Consider the following 18,419-nt stretch of genomic DNA (forward strand, 5'->3'; position numbering starts at 1 on the left):
TCCTTTTTGTATTCCACTCCCAATTATCAAGGCATATTATAAGCTTTGTTATGTGATGATCACCTACTAATCCAGCTCTCCTTGTGAGCAGAGTGCAAGAAAAGTGCTTATCCAGAGACACCAAAAATACTGTCCTAGTTTCAGCTGGGATAGAGTTAATTTTCTTCCTGGCTAATTTTCTTTCTAGCTAGTATAGTGCTGTGTTTTGGATTTAGTAGGAGAAGAATGTTGATAACACGCTGATGTTTTTAGTTGTTGCTAAGTACTGCTTGTGCTAGTCAAGGACTTTTTCAGCTTCCCATGCTCTGCCAGGTGCACAAGAAACTGGGAGGGGGCACAGCCAGAATAGTTGATCCAAACTGACCAAAGGGCTATTCCATACCATATGGTGTCATGCCCAGTATATAAACTGGGGGGAGCTGGCCGGCGCGCAGCAATTGCTGCTTGGGGACTGGCTGGGCACTGGTCAGCAGGTGGTGAGCAATTGCATTGTGCATCACTTATTTTGTATATTATTATTATTTCAATTGTTTTCCCTTCCTTTTCTGTCTTATTAAACTGTCTTTATCTCAACCCATGAATTTCGCCCCCCCCCCCCCCCCCCCCCCGATTCTCTCCCCCATCCCACTGGGGAGGCAGGGAGTGAATGAAGAGCTGTGTGGTGTTTAGCTGCCTGTCGGGTTAAACCACAGCAAATATGTCAGCTTTATCAGTGGATAATCCCTCTTCTTACTCCTTGCAACAAATAAGGCTACCAGGTTGGTCGATATCTGTGCACATATTACTTCAGTGGTGTTTTATCACTGCAAACTCAATGCTTTGCACAATCTTTGTTCTAAGATGTGAGCTGCTGTAGTTGAAAGACTTTTGTCAATAACTTACTGAAAGAATCTTTCCATTTGTCCTCATCAGACCTTAGATTTACATTAAAATACAAAGGAGGAACAGTTAATAAGCCCACTTACTACCTGATGAAAGCTAAGAAACTCTGCAGAAATGGGGGCACCTGTACATATAACAGGTACTCAAAGCTGGAAGGTCTTTGTGAGGGCCCTGCAGGATCAGTGCATTAAACTGTCTCAGACTACTCCAACGGGTCCCAGGCTTTCTGCCACAGTAGTCAGGAATAACCTGAAGCTTACTTCACCTGAAACACAGGTAACCAGTGCTTTTAATAGTTCTTAACACTGGAAATACCTACCACCCAAGGTACAGCCCATGGCATTCACGATCCATAGACATAATACAAGGAAACGATGCTAAAATCCTACTGAATAGGAGACTTCTAATACTTGAGACAGGATAGTCTAAATGAATTGACCAAACGTAAGCCTCCCCTAGGCCACATTAGGACAAATGTCAAAACTAGCATGTCACGTAGATCTGTAAATTGTAGAAAGTTGGTAGTGTGAAAGACTATTTTTAAACTTAAACAAAAAGTCTGAGGGAAAAATTTTGAAATGTTGTGATATGGCCATAAAAGAAGAATAGGGAGGAAGGGTAAGAAGGCTAAGAAACGCTCTATGCAGAAACTGTAATGTGAAAGTGGATTCAGTGTTATCTCAAAAGCCACCCCATTTTCTCTATTCCAACACATTTTTCTGTTTCAAGCTAGAAAAAGTCACTTTTTAGAAGGCTATTATCCCAAGGAAAGTGAAGCTGTTAGAAGTGTCTGGTTTGCTGTAATTAACTACAATGCAAGAAATGAACATGAAGCAAATTATTTCATTGGGAGCCTGGGAAGAAAAAAAGAGTATTGTTTTCCTAACAGCCTGAAAAATAACAACTGACAGGTATTTCCTAAGCAGGCATTTGCTGAGGTCCTTGGGAAAGAAAAGGGTAAGATTTAAAACTGCATTGAGAGTGTAGCATCATGTGCCTGGGTAATTAGTAAAACCAGAAACGATGCTAAGAGAACAGTACCTAGTATCCATGCTGGCACTTACCCGGGCTGTGCATATGGGGTCGGGAGGTGAAAAAAAGCTCCTATTCTCCAAAGCAGTTGGTATGCTTTGTCACTATGAGGGAAAAACTTTCCTCCTCAAGCTGTTTAGAATAATCTGATGAGAGTTGCTCCTATAAATCTTTATGAAAACCCTCAGCTTGGAACATGTGAGTCCAAGAGAGGACTCGCGCATTTCTGTGCTGATCTGCACTACAGCATGTGTTTGGACAATGCTACCAAAACAGAATGACTGGCTTTTCTTGGGAGTGGCAGAGATAAGAGCCTGATCCATGTCATAAAATCTGCCTCACTCCACAGCAGCCTCTTAACTGGACCAGGATGGGATACTGGACTCTTGGCTGCCTTGAAATAGCATCGTGTTTGATAGGGAATGAGCTCCCATTTGTGTCGCCTCCTGGTGTGGCCACTTTTAGACTGTTTTGTGTCTAAAAGCTTCTAAAAGAACTTTTAGATATTAAGCCAAGTACGTGCCTTGAAAACCAAGAACATATTATTAGTTCAACATTTAACCTCTTTGGCCACATTTCTGTGATTACTTCTGAAACCACAGTGAGACATACCTTCCACAGCTGCGTTAGGCACCACAAGATAGAGAAATGGTTGAGGAAACCTGAAGTAGATCATAGGCTGGCTGTGCCATGATATCTGATACTACCTCAGCTGCGTATCAACTCTGTTGAAATTTCAACAAAATGTCAGGCTAAATAAGAGTGAGGTCTTAACCACAGAGCTGGTACATCCTGGGACACTGCTTCATAAAGAAACTCACTGTTCGAATGGCAACATTTCACACACTCTTCCCCCACCCTTGACCCTTTCCTTTCTGTCAAAAGACAGTCTTCATTCTTCAAATAAATACATTGCTTGTGATGATTTTATTGTGCAGCACAGCCTTATGGTAGGTTGTTTTCTCAGCTAAGGACATCCTCCTCCAATGTTAGGTGTGGATTTCCACTGGCCAGCAGATTGTTTCCTGCCTAAAGATGCCTTTTTTTTTTAAAATGCATGTATCCAAATCCTGCCAGTAATGACCAAAAAAAAAAATCACTATGAGCTGCCAATGTTAGACAATTTCTCATTCTGGATTGCAAAAATTGTTCCTTTATCACTGAACAGTATTCAACAGCTATTCCTTAGGCTGCAATCTTAAAATTTCAGTCCTATTTTCAGTCTTTCACTTCATCATATTTAGCAGCTAGGTGATGAAAACAACTGAAATCTTTAAACCTCTGTACAATTGGTAACCTCAAACACCAGCAAATTTGTTCCATGCTACATTAAACCAATCAATTTTCACATAGAAAATTGATCCATCAGAATTACCAACCTATAAAAAGTGTGCTTCAAAATCAGTTTTGTGCCAATACTCATTAAGTACAACCACAGTTTATAACTATCACCTTAGCTGTTAGCACAGAAGGACTTTTAAGCAGTAGATACTCATCATCCAGTTGGAGGACATGTCACTGCTTTCACAGAGAACATTTACTGCCTGTCTCTTTCTTTTTCTTTTCTTTTTTTTTTTTTTTTTAAAACTATGTAAAATTTCATTCCAGTTTTTGGCTAGCCAAAATCCAGTATTTGAGACAGAAGGAACATGGACCTGAACATGACATTTTATCCCGCTTATCCTTTTAGCATGATGCTAATAAGACTGAGTAACACTCCCCGTTATTAATGGACACTGGCTGATTTGGGTGTAATTTGCATTGGTCAAATGTTTTGGGATACCTGTATGACTACTGCCTTCACTGTCTAGGGGCGGAGGAAACGGTCTTCACATAAACTGTAGAAAATACTTGGTTTTTAAAGCCAAGCTGCACAGATTGGAGGAGACTATAAATACACTCCCTGACTTGTAGGACAGTTTTCCAGAGATCTAACTTAGATGTATAGACCAGAGTGAGACTAGGACCAGGTGGAGATTAAAGCTTTATCATCTCAAGAAGAAAATTCAGTAGGATTTACTGTGTACAGCCACAAAAGCACAATTAGTGATTTTCACAAATGTCAGCAAGAACATTTTTCACCAGTGTTTAACTCAACCCACTGAAACTTGTAAATTCTTTTGCCTATTAGAACAGATCATTTTATTAGTTAATTAACTTGGGAAATGCATGCTTAGGAAAAACATTGCCATTTGCATTTCATAAGCACCCCTAACTGTGTAAGCTCATAGGACCCAAACTGAAATTGGGAAAAGAGATAAATAAGATGTTCATAGAATTAATCCATTTTTATCTGTAGGATTATTTGATATATTTGATTAAAATTGGAATGAACCTGTCCTACAAGACAACTTTCCTTAAACTGTAGTGGACAAGTATGAATCCATTGCACATGCTGCATATCCTGTCTTATTGACAGGAGAAACTTGAAATTGTCAAATTGACACATCGAGAAACCACAACACCTGCACATCTTGTTCAGGAATAGAAATGCACCAACATACTAATGAAGTGACCTCCAGCCTGGGCAGCAATCCAAACCTCAAAGCTCACCTCATATACAAATGTTTGGAAGAACTGATTTGAATCACACCCAGAAGGTTGACACTTCAAGGCACTGTGAGAAAAGTGAACACTAACAAAGAGGACACTTCAGGGAAACAAGCATGCCACAAGGTCCCTTGCTCTGGAAATCAAGAGGCTTCTGCCTTGAGTCTATAACTTGGTTGAACTCAGTTGTGACATGAAGGGGTGAGAAGGGGTGATGCAGGCTAATGGTACAACTTTTATGTTGCTTTCTATTCAGAGTCCAGAAATTTAGTTGGGAAAAAAGATGGGAGGCTTACATGACTTGGCAAGGAAATAGAGATTCGGGGCAGAGAGGTGTGCAGGCAGGGAAAGGGTCCAAATGTGAATTACTGTAATAAAGTTGAGAAACATTCAGTTCACACAAGTTCTTCCATATTTATCAGCACCAGTCCTGAATTCACAGCATATAGCGAGGCCTGAATTTAAATAGCCTCCAGTGATGGCCATTTGAAGAGGTTGTTCAATCTTAAAAGAAAACAGAAATAAAGCCATTACACTTTTTGTCTGGAGGAAAGTTCAGGGGGAAAAAAAGGGTGAGAAAGCTGTGCAGTTGGTCAAGGTTAGGAAGAAGATCTAATAGAAATATATGACACAGTTTCTTAACATGGAGAATTTTCTTCACTATCTTTGCTTCTGTGGAGACTTTGTTGGACTTTGGGTTTTTTGCAGCATTGCTGTAACTTGCAAGTGCTTTTGTCTTGGCTAATACCTAGTGAATAGGTGAAGTGAATAAAATTTTGCCCCTACCTTCCAAATCTGTATATTACTGTGGTGGGTTGACCTTGGACAGCTGCCAGCTACCCACCCAGCCGCTCTCTAACTCCCCCTCCTCAACAGGACAGGGGGTGAAAATAAGATGGAAAAATTTGGGGGTTGAGATAAAGACAGGGAGATTGCTTACCAGTTACCGTCATGGGCAAAACAGTTGACTTGGGGAAAAATAATTTAATTTACTGCCAATTAAAATAGACTTGGAAGGTGAGAAACAAAGGTGAAATTAAAAGAACACCTTCTCTCCTTCCCATTTTCCCTGGCTCAACTTCATTTCTTCATTGCCGACTCCTCTCCCTCCCCAGCCCTCCTCCCTGAGCAGCACAGGGGGATGGATTTTGGGGATTGTGGTCAGTTGACAACAGCCCCTCTCCTCTGCTACTCCTTCCTCCTCACACTTTTCCCCTGCTCCAGCTTGGGTTCTTCCCACAGGCCGCAGTCCTGCAGGATAAACCTGCTCCAGTGTGAGCTCTTCATGGGCTGCAGGGGAATCCAGTGACTGGAGCACCTCCACCTCCTCCTTTCACCTTGATACCTGCAGGGCTGTTTCTCACACTGTTTTTCCTCACTCCTCACTGCTGGGCAGCCTTTTGCCCTTTCTTAAATACATTTTCCCAGAAGCACAGTTGTGGGTCCATTGGAGCCACCTGGTACCTCCTGTGTCCGGAGTCAGCCCCCAGCCTCTCCCCACAGAGGCCCCCCCTGCAGCCCCCCCACTGCCAGCGCCTGGACACCCGCACCCAATACTATTTCTCATGAAATTTTAGTGATAAGGCCATGATTTGGCCTTTTTTAAAAAAAAAAAAAAAAAAAGAAAAGGCAAAAAAAAAAACCCCAATTAAAGAGAGCAAGGGTGAGCATATGCCAAGGCACAGAAACCCAGATATGCATGTGATCTCCTTCCAGCACCTCCTGCTTTTCCCATGCTTGGCTGCTTACACTTTAAATTCCTCTTAATACGTTAAAAGGGATATGTTAACATGTTTGCCATTCATAACCAACCACGGCAAAGCAATTACAAATTGGGCACAGGTGCCAATCCTGCTTCTTGGCATTCAAGGAAACTTCTCCCAAAGACTTTTTAAACATCTCCTGGTGAACTGCAGTCTCAGAGGGAGGAGGAAGGACACGCCACGAGCAGTTTCTGTGCTTGCCCTCGGGCAGGCTTGTTTCCCAGACTCAGCGCAAGCATAGCCTGTCTTGCAATAACCTAAAATTCGAACACGCCCCATGCAAACCAAGTCCCGCTAGACATAAATTTTACTTTCACATCTCCAGCCTGCCGCCGGGGCTGGTAGGAGCCTTGTGTCTACACTGAAGATGTGCTTCCAGGGGGTGGTGACAGCTCTCAGAAGAAAGCAGTGAGTGAAAGGGGAACATGACAGGGGGCTCTGTCTGACATGGACCTTAGCAGCATGGGAGAGGTTGCAGGGACGGTGGAGGGAGTCAGCACAGCCTGGCGGGGGACAGGACGGTCAGCATTAATTCTCACCCTCAGACAGAGCCTTCTACCAGCAGCCCGAATCAAAAAGAAAAGTTTGCTTTTAAATCATAAGGAAAGTTTCAGGGTGTTTAAAAAAAAAAAAACAAAATCAAAACAAAACACCAAACAAAAATGAACAAACCAAAAAAAAGAAGAAAAAAAGCAGTCCACCATAAATAATGTAAATTACAATAAAGCAAAATTTAAAATGGATTCAGAGTAATATACATTTCTAATCAAAACAGAGACTATTTACCTCAAACTACTCACACACAAACCAGTGTTTTTTGATAACAAGATCACCTTCTGCCTTGACTGTTTATGTATTTTATTGTTTTATTTGAAACTCTTGATGGGGACTGTTAAGAATTTGGAGTAAAGCAGCGTGTTGTAGAGACCAGAAACACCGTGTGTGTGAAGTAACCAAGCGAGCCTTTTAAAACCCCAGGAACAGTCTGAGAAATAATGTGAACATTTTCAAGTATAAGTTTTCTATTTCTAGAACTAAGAAATGAAAATTAAAATCAGAATCATAATCAGTGGATAGTTAAAAGCTGAAGCTCAGCGTTTACGCGTGGATTAATTTCAGCAGCTGTGATTGATTATCCGAGTCAGAGAGCAGCTTTGCTTCCACTATAAGCTGGCTTTATCACTTACAGAATTCATCTGTGCTTAAGTGAGAAAAATTCCTATTCACAGGTATCAGTTTAACTGCCCCATACACACTCTGGAAAGAAAACAGGCAGTGAATGTAAAGGCAACGGCAGCTCTTGGACAGAAGGACTTGGATTCCCTGGATTTTGCATTACTCTGCCTGCTCTCGCAGATGGAGCAGGCTGGTGGAGCAGAGGCTACACAAAAGATACACGCTCCCGCATTTGTACCACAGGCACACTTGCTGACCGAAGAGCAGCCAGCTTTATAAATCCGGCCTTGAATCAAGAACAAAGGAACAGTGCTCAAATTTCTCATTTTTTTTTGCTTTTGGGGGGAAAAATACCAATGCAGATGTAACGATCCTAGATAAAAGCTGTAGTACAAAACAGTAAGTAAGGGCTGGTGGTTTTCTCTGCTTTGGTCTGAGACAAAGGGGAGCTGGCAGTCTTTTGAAAGAATAGTATGTTTCAGAAACACCCTTGAAGAATATTATTATGAATTGGCCTCTGACGACTAGTGAAGTGTGTTAAACATAGGAAAAAATTCTTCTTTAAAGAGAGTTCTCTAAACATAATTGCACAAATTTTGCTAAGTTTTAAGGTCAGGGTAAATTAGAAATATGCACTTATTCTATTACAAAGTTCAATCAGAAAAAAACAATGGTCTGTCATGGAGTAAAATCACCAGTATTTTGATTTTAACACAAATTCTTAGAAAACTAACCGAAAAATAATTTCCAGAAGACATATCTCACTCTCCTCACATGTAAGCAAGCAGCGAACATCTCTATTAAGTACAGAACACAGTCTTAATAGGGAGATACACTTAGCACCACTGAATAAAAAAAACCACATTAAAACGTATTTCAGAGACGTACTGAAAGCATGTATCAGCACTGACACATTCAGAAAGCCAAACTGACTCCCAGCGTTACCAGGCTGGTAAGACTGTCAACAGTGCCAGAATAATGTCTTGAGTTTATTAAGGAAAAAAGCACGTCACCTATCAGCTATCATCTTTGGCTATCACCTGGAATAAAACAAAATAGCTCTGCAAGGGGGCTTCATGCAAGTTTCCTCTGCCACATCAGTTAAACACAAGAGGAGAGGTGGTAGAAGTTGCACAACAGTCTGGAAACCCATCTGGAAAATAAGCAATTAAGAATAAGCAGCAGCTGTCAGTCACTGGCCATGCCATCAGGCCCTTTCTGAGCGTGCCGTTAGGTCTGTACCCATCATGTCTAATATCCCCAAGTGTTCTGCTTGGCTAGAGTCTTTTAGGGACAGAAATCCAACTAGGACTCCCAGAAAAAGTCAGGGTCCATGCTGAACGAACAGAAATAGAAATTCTGTCTCACAACAGCCATGCTCAGAAGTTATAACACGTGAATTCACATAAACATGATGCTTCACTGGGGAGGAACTAAAACACTTGCTGGCACAGATCGTCTTGAGAAAGGAAGGGCTAAGAGGAAAAAGTTCTTCCAAAAAAGAGGCTTACTCAGTCAAAAATCAACCCAGATTGATTCCAGGCATTTCCTGGCATTTCCTAACACAAGCCCAAACCAAAGTGAATTTTTAAAAACATTACCAGAAGAATTACAAGAGTGGTAATTCTGAGCGTTTGTGCTTTGTGAACATACCCCCCATTTGAAGAGTAACGAAAGGGTGCTCTGGTGAAACTTGGCACAGGTAACTCTATGCCGACTACTGAATTTTTCCACATAGTGTCAGCTGGATGGACCCCGATGACAACAAGAGACCACAGTTTCTTTCACAGGGAGCTCTGGGAAAGATCTGTCTGAATTAGTCTTGCAGGCAGAGTTTGTGAAACTCTATGAGCTCTTCCAGGTTCTCTAGCACATAAATTGCAACGTAACTGCAGAGCGGTTATTGTTAAAGGACAAATAATTAGTTAGCAATGAGTTGAAGACAAAAGAACAAGTAATTGCTTGTTTTCTTTATAGATTACTTAGACTATAAAATAGAACTTTAGGCAAAAAGTATCATTCGCCATTCATTTCTAGCTCAGTAGGTGCAAAATATTTGCGGTACAGAGTGATTGTGGACCCCTGTTAAAGTGCAATATTTTCTCCTGTCTGTTTAAAGATATCAGCGAGGAAAGCGCAAAGGAGAAATGCCCCTAAGAAAAGCCAGCTAAACTCGGCTCGCGATGAAAAGAGCCTGCAATGTAACGTGGTACCAGGTCTCCAAACCAATCTTTGTGTGAGGAAGTAAATGTTAAGGCTTGAAATGGGAAACTGAAAGAGGTCACTCTGCTTTTATTGAGCTTTTCCTTCTTGTCAAACCAGCGGGTTGAGTGTTGTACTCCTTATGGGTCACTGACAGCCTACCACAAAGCCCCCTCTGTTTGGATACAGTCCCCAAAACCCCACCAGCCAGCAGAGCAGAAACACTAAGGTGGAACTACCATCCAAAAAGCTTCCTGGCACAATAGCTGCTGCTGTCATGGTAGGACAATAAAGTGGATTTTATGCTAGCATATTTTTCTCATCATATGCATGACAGAAGGTCTAATGGGCCTTGCTAGTTTCTTTATGGCTTTTAAGGCCCTATAAAATAGCCTCCTATCAGTTTGATCTGTGTTCTCAAGATGTCTGCCTGAACATCAGAGAGCTCTAGCAGGAGCTATGTTTTCATTCCCCCAACCTGCATGGAAGAGATAAGCTAATTAGCTGAGAAATTAGAGAGGGAAACTATTAGCCTCATAGAAGTGAAAACGAAAGTACTATGAGAATTTATAGATGGGGAAGACCCACCCACCTACTGCTCTCTAAGGTCTGGAGGGGTTTTATTAACATACCTTGTATTTTCCAGGGGAAAGCTGTTCCTGTCAACAGTCCCAATCAGCAGGGACTTGTCTAGTGTTGGTGGAGAAACACTTTATCCTTCAATAGACTACTTGCAGTTGAATCTCCAACTTTATGGAGTTTCAAAAGGCGCCTATTTCTAGAGGACAGAAAGATTGAACTTCAAAATTACTGGTAACAGGACCTACAGACAGGGATTTGGGTAAACAAGTAGAAGGGAAGACGCTTCTTTTCTGATCAATACTTCATGCCTGGCCACTGAAGTCATACCTCTCTCCCTTCTCTCTTGGCAGGCTGGGACTGTCCTGTGTCAATGCATTTGGTGCCAGCTCCTTTTGTGGGACTGGTACGTCCTCCTCATCATCACCCTGTATCCATTGTTATCCTCAATTCAGGAGAAAGTACAAAACTTTCTATTTTTCCATTCTCTCAGCCTTGGTTATACTGGGCTGACCTATTGCAGCTGAGTCCACAGAAACAGTACTGCAGGAATAAGAGACAGATGGATTGCATAATGTTTTTGCAGCATAACTTACAAACTTCATTTCTAAGAAAGCAAAGAGATTGATTTATTCTGTTTTCAGTTTTAGATGGATCCAGATTTGCTGTCTTCCTCCTACCGTCACACCTGATAACTCATTAATGAAAAGATGCTAGTCTGAATGTATCTGCTGCACAAACACGTGCTATCGTTGGCCCAGATTCTGCCAGACTCACCCACCATTAGGAACACCTTCCTTTGCAACCATTTGCCACAGCTTTAGGAAAGCTTTCCATGGACTAAGCCTTATACAATTTGAACATGGTTAGCAGAGTCAGAATGGTCGTCTAGATGATGCTGAAGTTGCACAGATAACAATTAAAACTTTTCTCTGAAATAGCTCACGCACAACTTCAGACTTTGAAAACTCTCAGGTTCAGGTTAATTTCCAGAGATTACTTCCATAGCTGACATTCATCCTATCTGAAATGAAGGCTGCAGAAAATGTTACACTGGAGTGACATTTATCTTGCAGCAGCTTATATTTGGACCTTACAGACTAATGGCAAAATATATCTCTATCCTGCAAGCAAGTGCATCTAGATTGCTGAAGTTCTGCGGAGCAAATACAGTTACACAGGTTTTGATGATACAAAGTAGAGAAAAATTGGAACAATGACATTTTTGTCTTCTCTTAAAAAAAATACAAAATATATTTTAAGTTACGTGGCCACCACATGAAAAAATAGGCAAAACAATTGCATACAATCAGGGAAAGTCCAACAGATATTCACACATACAAAAAGTCAGCTGCAAGCCATTTCACTTTTAACTCCTTCCCCGGGAGATATGAAAATATCCTTGTCTCTGCTAAACACTGCAGAAATCAAGATTGGTGGTAAAAAGGAACAGAGAGACAGGAGCAGATCTCGTTTCCCTAAAGTCATTTCTCTCCAAAGTTTTGCTCCTAGCCCTGAATGCAGTTGACTTTTCTTTCTGACTGACAGGGAGATCCCCTTTCCTGTCACATCTCCTGCCACATTTCTTTCCTGAGTTACTTTCCAGGAGGCTCCAGACCCCTAATGCAGGGAGTACTACCAGACTGGCCTAACAGCACTTCTTCATGACTATTCCCATGTTCCCTTCTTGCTGCTGGAGTGGTTCTCTTTTTTCCTCTTCCCTGTCTCACTACAGATGCATCCCCATAAATAGGTGAAGAGGACCAAACTCATTCCCTGAAAGGAATTTAAGGCAACTATGCTTCTGAATAACTCTTCTTTTTCCCCCAGGTCCTTCTCAGAAAACTTCTGTGCATAGCAGCAAAATGAACGCAACAATCAATGCTGTGTCCCTTTCCACTTAATGCTCCTTTAAATACTTAAAATGCCTTCCTTTAAATATGCCAGGCTTTCTCAGTGCCAGTCCCTGGAATTGCCGTTACCTTCATGCAATCCCACAAATGCGAGCAACTGTCTAGTGAGAAACGTGCTCCGAGAGCCAGCTTACAGAGGGAAACATACTGCTTCGCTGCAATGATAAATTTGACTGCAGGGTACCCAGACTACTTCTACTTTGGGCTGAACGGGTGTACTACGACTGCACTAACCCTGTCACTGTGCATGGGACTACTCGGCTCAGTGACGTAATTACAAGCTAATTTTGCAGCAACGTTCCCAGTACTTACCATGCTGTTATATACAAACCCCCCCTGCAGCAGCTACCAGTGCTCTCCCAACAGTGTCATGAAACAGGGGGCAGGCAGAGACGCCCCCACCTGTGGAAGTGGAGAGGTGTCTCGGTTTTTCCGGAGTATCTAGGTGAGAAGAGATGAGCATGCATCACAGCCTGGTGTGCCCAGGCCATTTTCAGGTCAGAAAACACTTGTTGTACTACCTAAACATATGTATTACAGTGGTACCCAGCTCTTTCGCAGACATCTGGGAACAACCTGGCTTCTTGCACTCCCCACCCCTCTCCTATGCATCACAGTGTAAAGACACAGGATTATGTGGCCCCAAGTCCTACAATAGTCCCTTTGAAGAACATGGAAAAAAGTAGAAGTCAATAAATCTCTCTCAATACCCTCTTGAAAAGGCAGAAAGCTTTTCATCAACTGTTAAGGAAATGTTTCTTCTGTTGACTGGTACTTGCACTAAACATATATATATTTACATAAACATTTTGTATATTTACTGTTGGTTTTGAGAGACACGATACACATGTCACTGAGGTCAATAACATTTTAATTGCCAAAGAATTTTTTTTCAAAGCCACCTGGGAATGGTTAAAACAGGATACGGGGCTTTTATTCCTGCTTGCCTTCACGAAGCAAGCTCTATTCTCTGCTGTACACATGATAGTTGCTATGCATACAGATAGCGCCTTAACAATACTATTCTGACATTTAAGTATTTCACCCTCTGTGCAGGACAGCCTGTTTGTATTTTTAAGCTTGGTTCTTCGGCCAAATGCAAAGAGACCACTGTGTGACTCTAAGCTTATCTTCTGTACTCCCATCTAAAAAGTTAATGCTTGGGTGTGTCAGGTATCACCTGGGGATTTAAGCAAGAGGCTTTTTGCAGTTAACCCAATCCCGTGACCTGCTCTGAATTACCTTTGATTTGAAGGCTGTTTAGTTAACTACCAAACTGCCCCTTCCATTAATTGGAATCAAATTCTCCTGAAATGTGGGTGCACAATAATTCCTATTTTGCCTCCTTAATGGCTCCATACATACCCTGTTACACCTTAGAGTGAAGGTACCGGTGAGACAGGTGGAGAGGTTGTTTTGTTGTGATCAGCTTCTTGAGTCTGGTTTTCTTTGCTGAACATTTTTGAAGTATCAATATCTAGTTATCCTGGCAGTTGCCTATATAGAGGTTAGTGCCTCCTTGGTAAAAGTGCTTTCTCATCATTAAGAGAGACCGTTTATTCATCACTGGTTCCTGTTTTACCTATACTACGATCAAACTCACTTTTGTCCATCTTTCAGCATCTGGAAAAGCAGGGTAATAGGTATGTCTCATAACGAGCTCTCTCTCATTTCTCCTCGTTACTGATTGCAAAATTCATATCCAACCTGTGTGCAAATAGTGGTGGTCCTAGTCGCTAGACAGGCACTCTTCTTATTTACGGGCTAAATAAAACCTTATACATGCCCCTAGTCAAGGGCTGCAATAGGATTTTGTATTGATGCCGCAAGAGAACTGAGCAGATAATAGAGGAAGATTGTCTTTATAGCAAATTCTACAAAATGGCGTAGGCAGCTGCTAAATTATCAGCTGGATTTTAGACTCAGATAGGGAGCTCTGGGGGATTTTTCTGAAAGCATTACTGCTCCAGTGTCCCTGCGAGCCAGGCTCATCATCCCATGCTGGGTCGCCCCATGCTGTCATTGTGTTAGCCCACAGAAGGCACAGGCAACTGCGGCTGCACTGATGTGACTCCTGCAGTGCCCTACAGCATCCATGGGATCAGCTCTGCCACTACAGCCAGGATCAGCTTCTCTTGCAAATCAGATTACTCCATTGCTCTGCAGCAATGCCTCCTTAGTTCTAGCCACAAACTATTGCATTGTGCAGAATAGGCAGCAAGGGAATGTTTTACGAAGTTATGCTTCAGAAAAGAGGGATGTCTGATGCAACATCAGTGCCGGTTACTTTCAACAGTTTACCAAATTACAACTGTTTTATAAATCCTTATTCATGGCAAGAATAAATAGCAACTGAAAAATAAGCATCAACTAGAATTGTGCCTGGAGAGCTGGTATGTTGCTAGAGTCTCCGTCCTTCACTATACCAGCTAGTTTTGTCACTTCTATAATTAGACTATCAGAGACACATGGCATGTATCCCATCTCCTTCTTCTGCAGGCTGACTTGCCCACTTAGGGGACGGTGTATATCATAGATATTCTGTGTCTTACTTCCGCAACTGATGCGGAAACAGAGGCTTTACAACAGAATCACTTATCTTGACCTAGGGGACACATGGACATGCTTGTACACAGCAATTGTTATCATTTTGCCACCCTAATCATTCCTTGAGGACTGGTGCCTTTTGCTTACTGCCCTCTAGGTTTTTAGAAGGAGCCAGATTACCGATTATATTTAAGACATACATTAAATATAACTTTTGGTAAATGAGCAACACCTCTTGAAAATCCTGCTAGAAATTGTCCCCAGGGTATTTCCTTTGGGACAACCTAACTCAATTTTGGTGATTTAAAGGTTCTGTCTAGTTCTTTTAAATATTCCTTTGACGTTGTATTGCTTTGCTTGTAATAGATTGTTATTGCCCTATATTGAGTTTGCAGAGTGAAGGTAAATCTTTTGTGATGTGATTGTGCTACCCCAAACTCAATATTGTTCAGAGGTCTTTTATAACTCGCTGGTTTCACTGCAACAAGCGGGACAAATTTTCATTTTTACTCTTTTAGATTTTTACTCTCTGTTCTGAAACTCTAAGGGATTGTATTTACAGGCAATGTCTAGTGCACTCTTCATGAACTGAGAATGCAAATGCCATGCTGGGACCACTGTTATTCCCTTTCCCCCAAGCACCTATTTACAAATAGGGAGAGAGAGAGAGAGTGTGTGTGCATGCCCTAGCATCCTATATTCCTAATATTGTAGAAAACCAAAAAGCTTCCAGTTCTGTTATCAAGTATATCATGGCAATTCTTGCTTTAGAAATATGTAACACATTCATTTTCATATAATATTACCAGCCTAATTCCTTATATTGGTACTATAGGTATGGTAACTAGCTACATAATATATGACTTGTTGACGTAGGTAATGAGCAAACGGCAATCAATATACTATACAATATATAGCTATTCTTTTTCTGTACTATATCTATACATGCAAATGCATACATAAACACACATATGGTGGAAAATTTGCCAATTATTATGTCTGTCCAAGTGGGTTTTTTTGAGAACCCTTCCTAGATGGACAAGTGGAATTTTGCAAGCATGGTGTCAGGTACAAGCACACAATACTGACATCTACAGGTCAAGAAGCCTTTCCTTTTTGATGTTACGGGCCCAAAATGTCCTGAAAGCATTCACAGCCTCTGAGTGCACAGGATTCTGGCACAGGTCTTGAGTTTCTTCCTAGGTTGCATGCACAGAGCCAGCGAGAGCACACACTTGGCTCCCCAGCTCCTGTCTCAGATGGCCAAGAGCCCTCTGGGTCAGGGAGGGTAGCCCTAAGCCCATTTTTATGGGGAGGCCTGGGCAGGTGGTTCTCTAGTTTAGCCGCAGTGTCTGTCACTGGGGTTGGAGTAGCCGCAGTGCTCATGGCTGTGGTTGGAGTAGCCGCAGCGCCTGTAGTGGGGGTTTGAGTAGCCACAGTGCTTGTTGGTTTGTCATCAGATCCAGAGACCTTCTCTTTCTTTTGAGGGTACTGATTAGCCTTGACCACGGCTCGATAGGCATGGGCCGGTCCCCAGCATGTTGCAATGATTTGTGTCTCTCTGGAGCTACCAGGGTGACAACATACCTTTCCCAAATACTTTACTAGTTCTTCAGGATTCTGCACTTGTTCAGGGGTGAAGTTCCAAAACACTGGAGGTGCCCACTGTCCTAGGTACTTGCCCATACTATCCCACACACCCTGCCACTCGTAACTCCCCAGCCTTGGGGTAGATCTCTGGATGATATTCTTAAATTGCTTACTGACCTTTATCAAAATCAAAACAATATTCCCAAGAAGTATTAATAGAACTATCTTAACTGCCCAGGGGTTTCCAGATACTGAAAAGTTGTTGTAATGAAGGAGGAAACATCATAGAAGAAGGTAGCAAAGGTGCCATTCTCTATTTCCTCCACAACAAGCCTCTCAGAGTGAGAAGTATAATTGCTAATTCTCTCCATGATGTAGTACCCGAAATACAGTAGTGACTTCTGTATGAAACCCAAATACCAAAGAATGCTCAAGGTCAGGGTTTTGATAAGGAGCCTCCCAAGCAAAAGATCATGAATCACTGCAGAGCATAACACACTACACAAACCAACACCAAGCTTTAACATGTACTGAAACAAAAAGAACATGGTGCAGATCAGATGAACTAATATCATGGTGGCAGCTGTTAACAGACTCCTTAATACACTCTGGTTAATCTGTTATTATCTCAAACCCTTTGTGCCCACCCAGGGATGCCAAAAAGCACTGTCGTGGTTTAGCCCCAGCCAGCAACTAAGCACCACACAGCCACTCACTCACTCCCCCTACCCCGGTGGGATGGGGGAGACAATTGGAAGAGTAAGAGTGAGAAACACTCCTGGGTTGAGATAAGAACAATTTAATAATTGAAATAAAGTAAAATAGTAATAATAATGATAATAATAATATACAAAGCAAGTGATGCACAATGCAATTGCTCACCACCCGCCAACCGATACCCAGGCAGTTCCCGAGCAGCGATCGCTGCTCCCTGGCCAACCCCCCCCAGTTTATATACTGAGCATGACATCATATGGTATGGAATAGCCCTTTGGTCAGTTTGGATCAACTGTCCTGGCTGTGCCCCCTCCCAGTTTCCTGTGCACCTGGCAGAGCATGGGAAGCTGAAAAAGTCCTTGACTGGCATAAGCAGTACTCAGCAACAACTAAACCATCAGTGTGTTATCAACGTTCTTCTCCTACTAAATCCAGAACACAGCACTATGCCTGCTGCTAGGAAGAAAACTAACTCTATCCCAGCCGAAACCAGGACAGCTTTGCAATTGCATTTCAACAAGTGCACATGACAGTGCCAACTCAAGGGCACCATCCCTATGCTTGCTCTTGTTCATCAAACACCTTGTGTCCGAAAGGCTCCCCTGCTGCCCCATTTCCTAATAGAGGTTTAAATAATAAAAACAAGCAAAACTTTATAGGCAGATCACATTTCTTAGATGAGACAATCCACGTATTAAATTTCCTCTCCCCTCTTTTTAAAATATTTGGTAATGACAGTGAATCATGTAGGATGGGGTTTTAAAATTTTGTCAGGGAATTGATGTATTTTTGTATGAGGATAGTTTCAGTTTGTATTCTCCCAAGTAGCTTACTAGACAGAAAAACAAACTAAAGAAAACTCTCAGCTTATGGAGGGATCTCTTTAAACATCAACTGTCCCCAAAGTCTTTGTTTCCCTAAATGCTCTGACTCCTTTTAATGTTCAGGTTTAATTTGGAAAGCCACACAGACTGCAGAGGCAGTATTTCTTCTGAGGAAAAAAAGGAGCATTCTTTTTTTCTCATCTTTGTATTAGCAAAAAAATATCTGTACTGCTTAAGGCTATTTAGGAAAGAGACTCAACATTTATGCAGGTTAATAAAGCAAAGAAAGAAAATAGTTTGTCACTATTGTGTAGCTCTTCTTGTTTCATTTTGGTTTTCAGTTGGGGTCTCTTTTTTTTTTTTGTGGGGAGGTAGGATTTCATTAGAAATGCAAAAGAAAACCAACCTTAATTAGTCTGAAACACATCAGTAAACTCAAGCTTGCTGGCGCAGAGTCATGTAGTGTGAAAGGCGGATACACTGGGGTCAGTCATGGTGAGTTAGTGGTTTAGTAAGACTCCCATGAGTCTACCTCTCAAAACTATAAGCAGTCAGCAAGACAAAATAGCCTTGATCAGCATTCAAAGTCATGCCTCTCTGGACAGGATGGTTAGCTACAGTTTTCTGCCTACTAATGTTGCAAT

The sequence above is a fragment of the Pelecanus crispus genome, chromosome 4, assembly GCF_030463565.1.
Source record: "Pelecanus crispus isolate bPelCri1 chromosome 4, bPelCri1.pri, whole genome shotgun sequence".
Taxonomy (NCBI): Eukaryota; Metazoa; Chordata; class Aves; order Pelecaniformes; family Pelecanidae; genus Pelecanus; species Pelecanus crispus.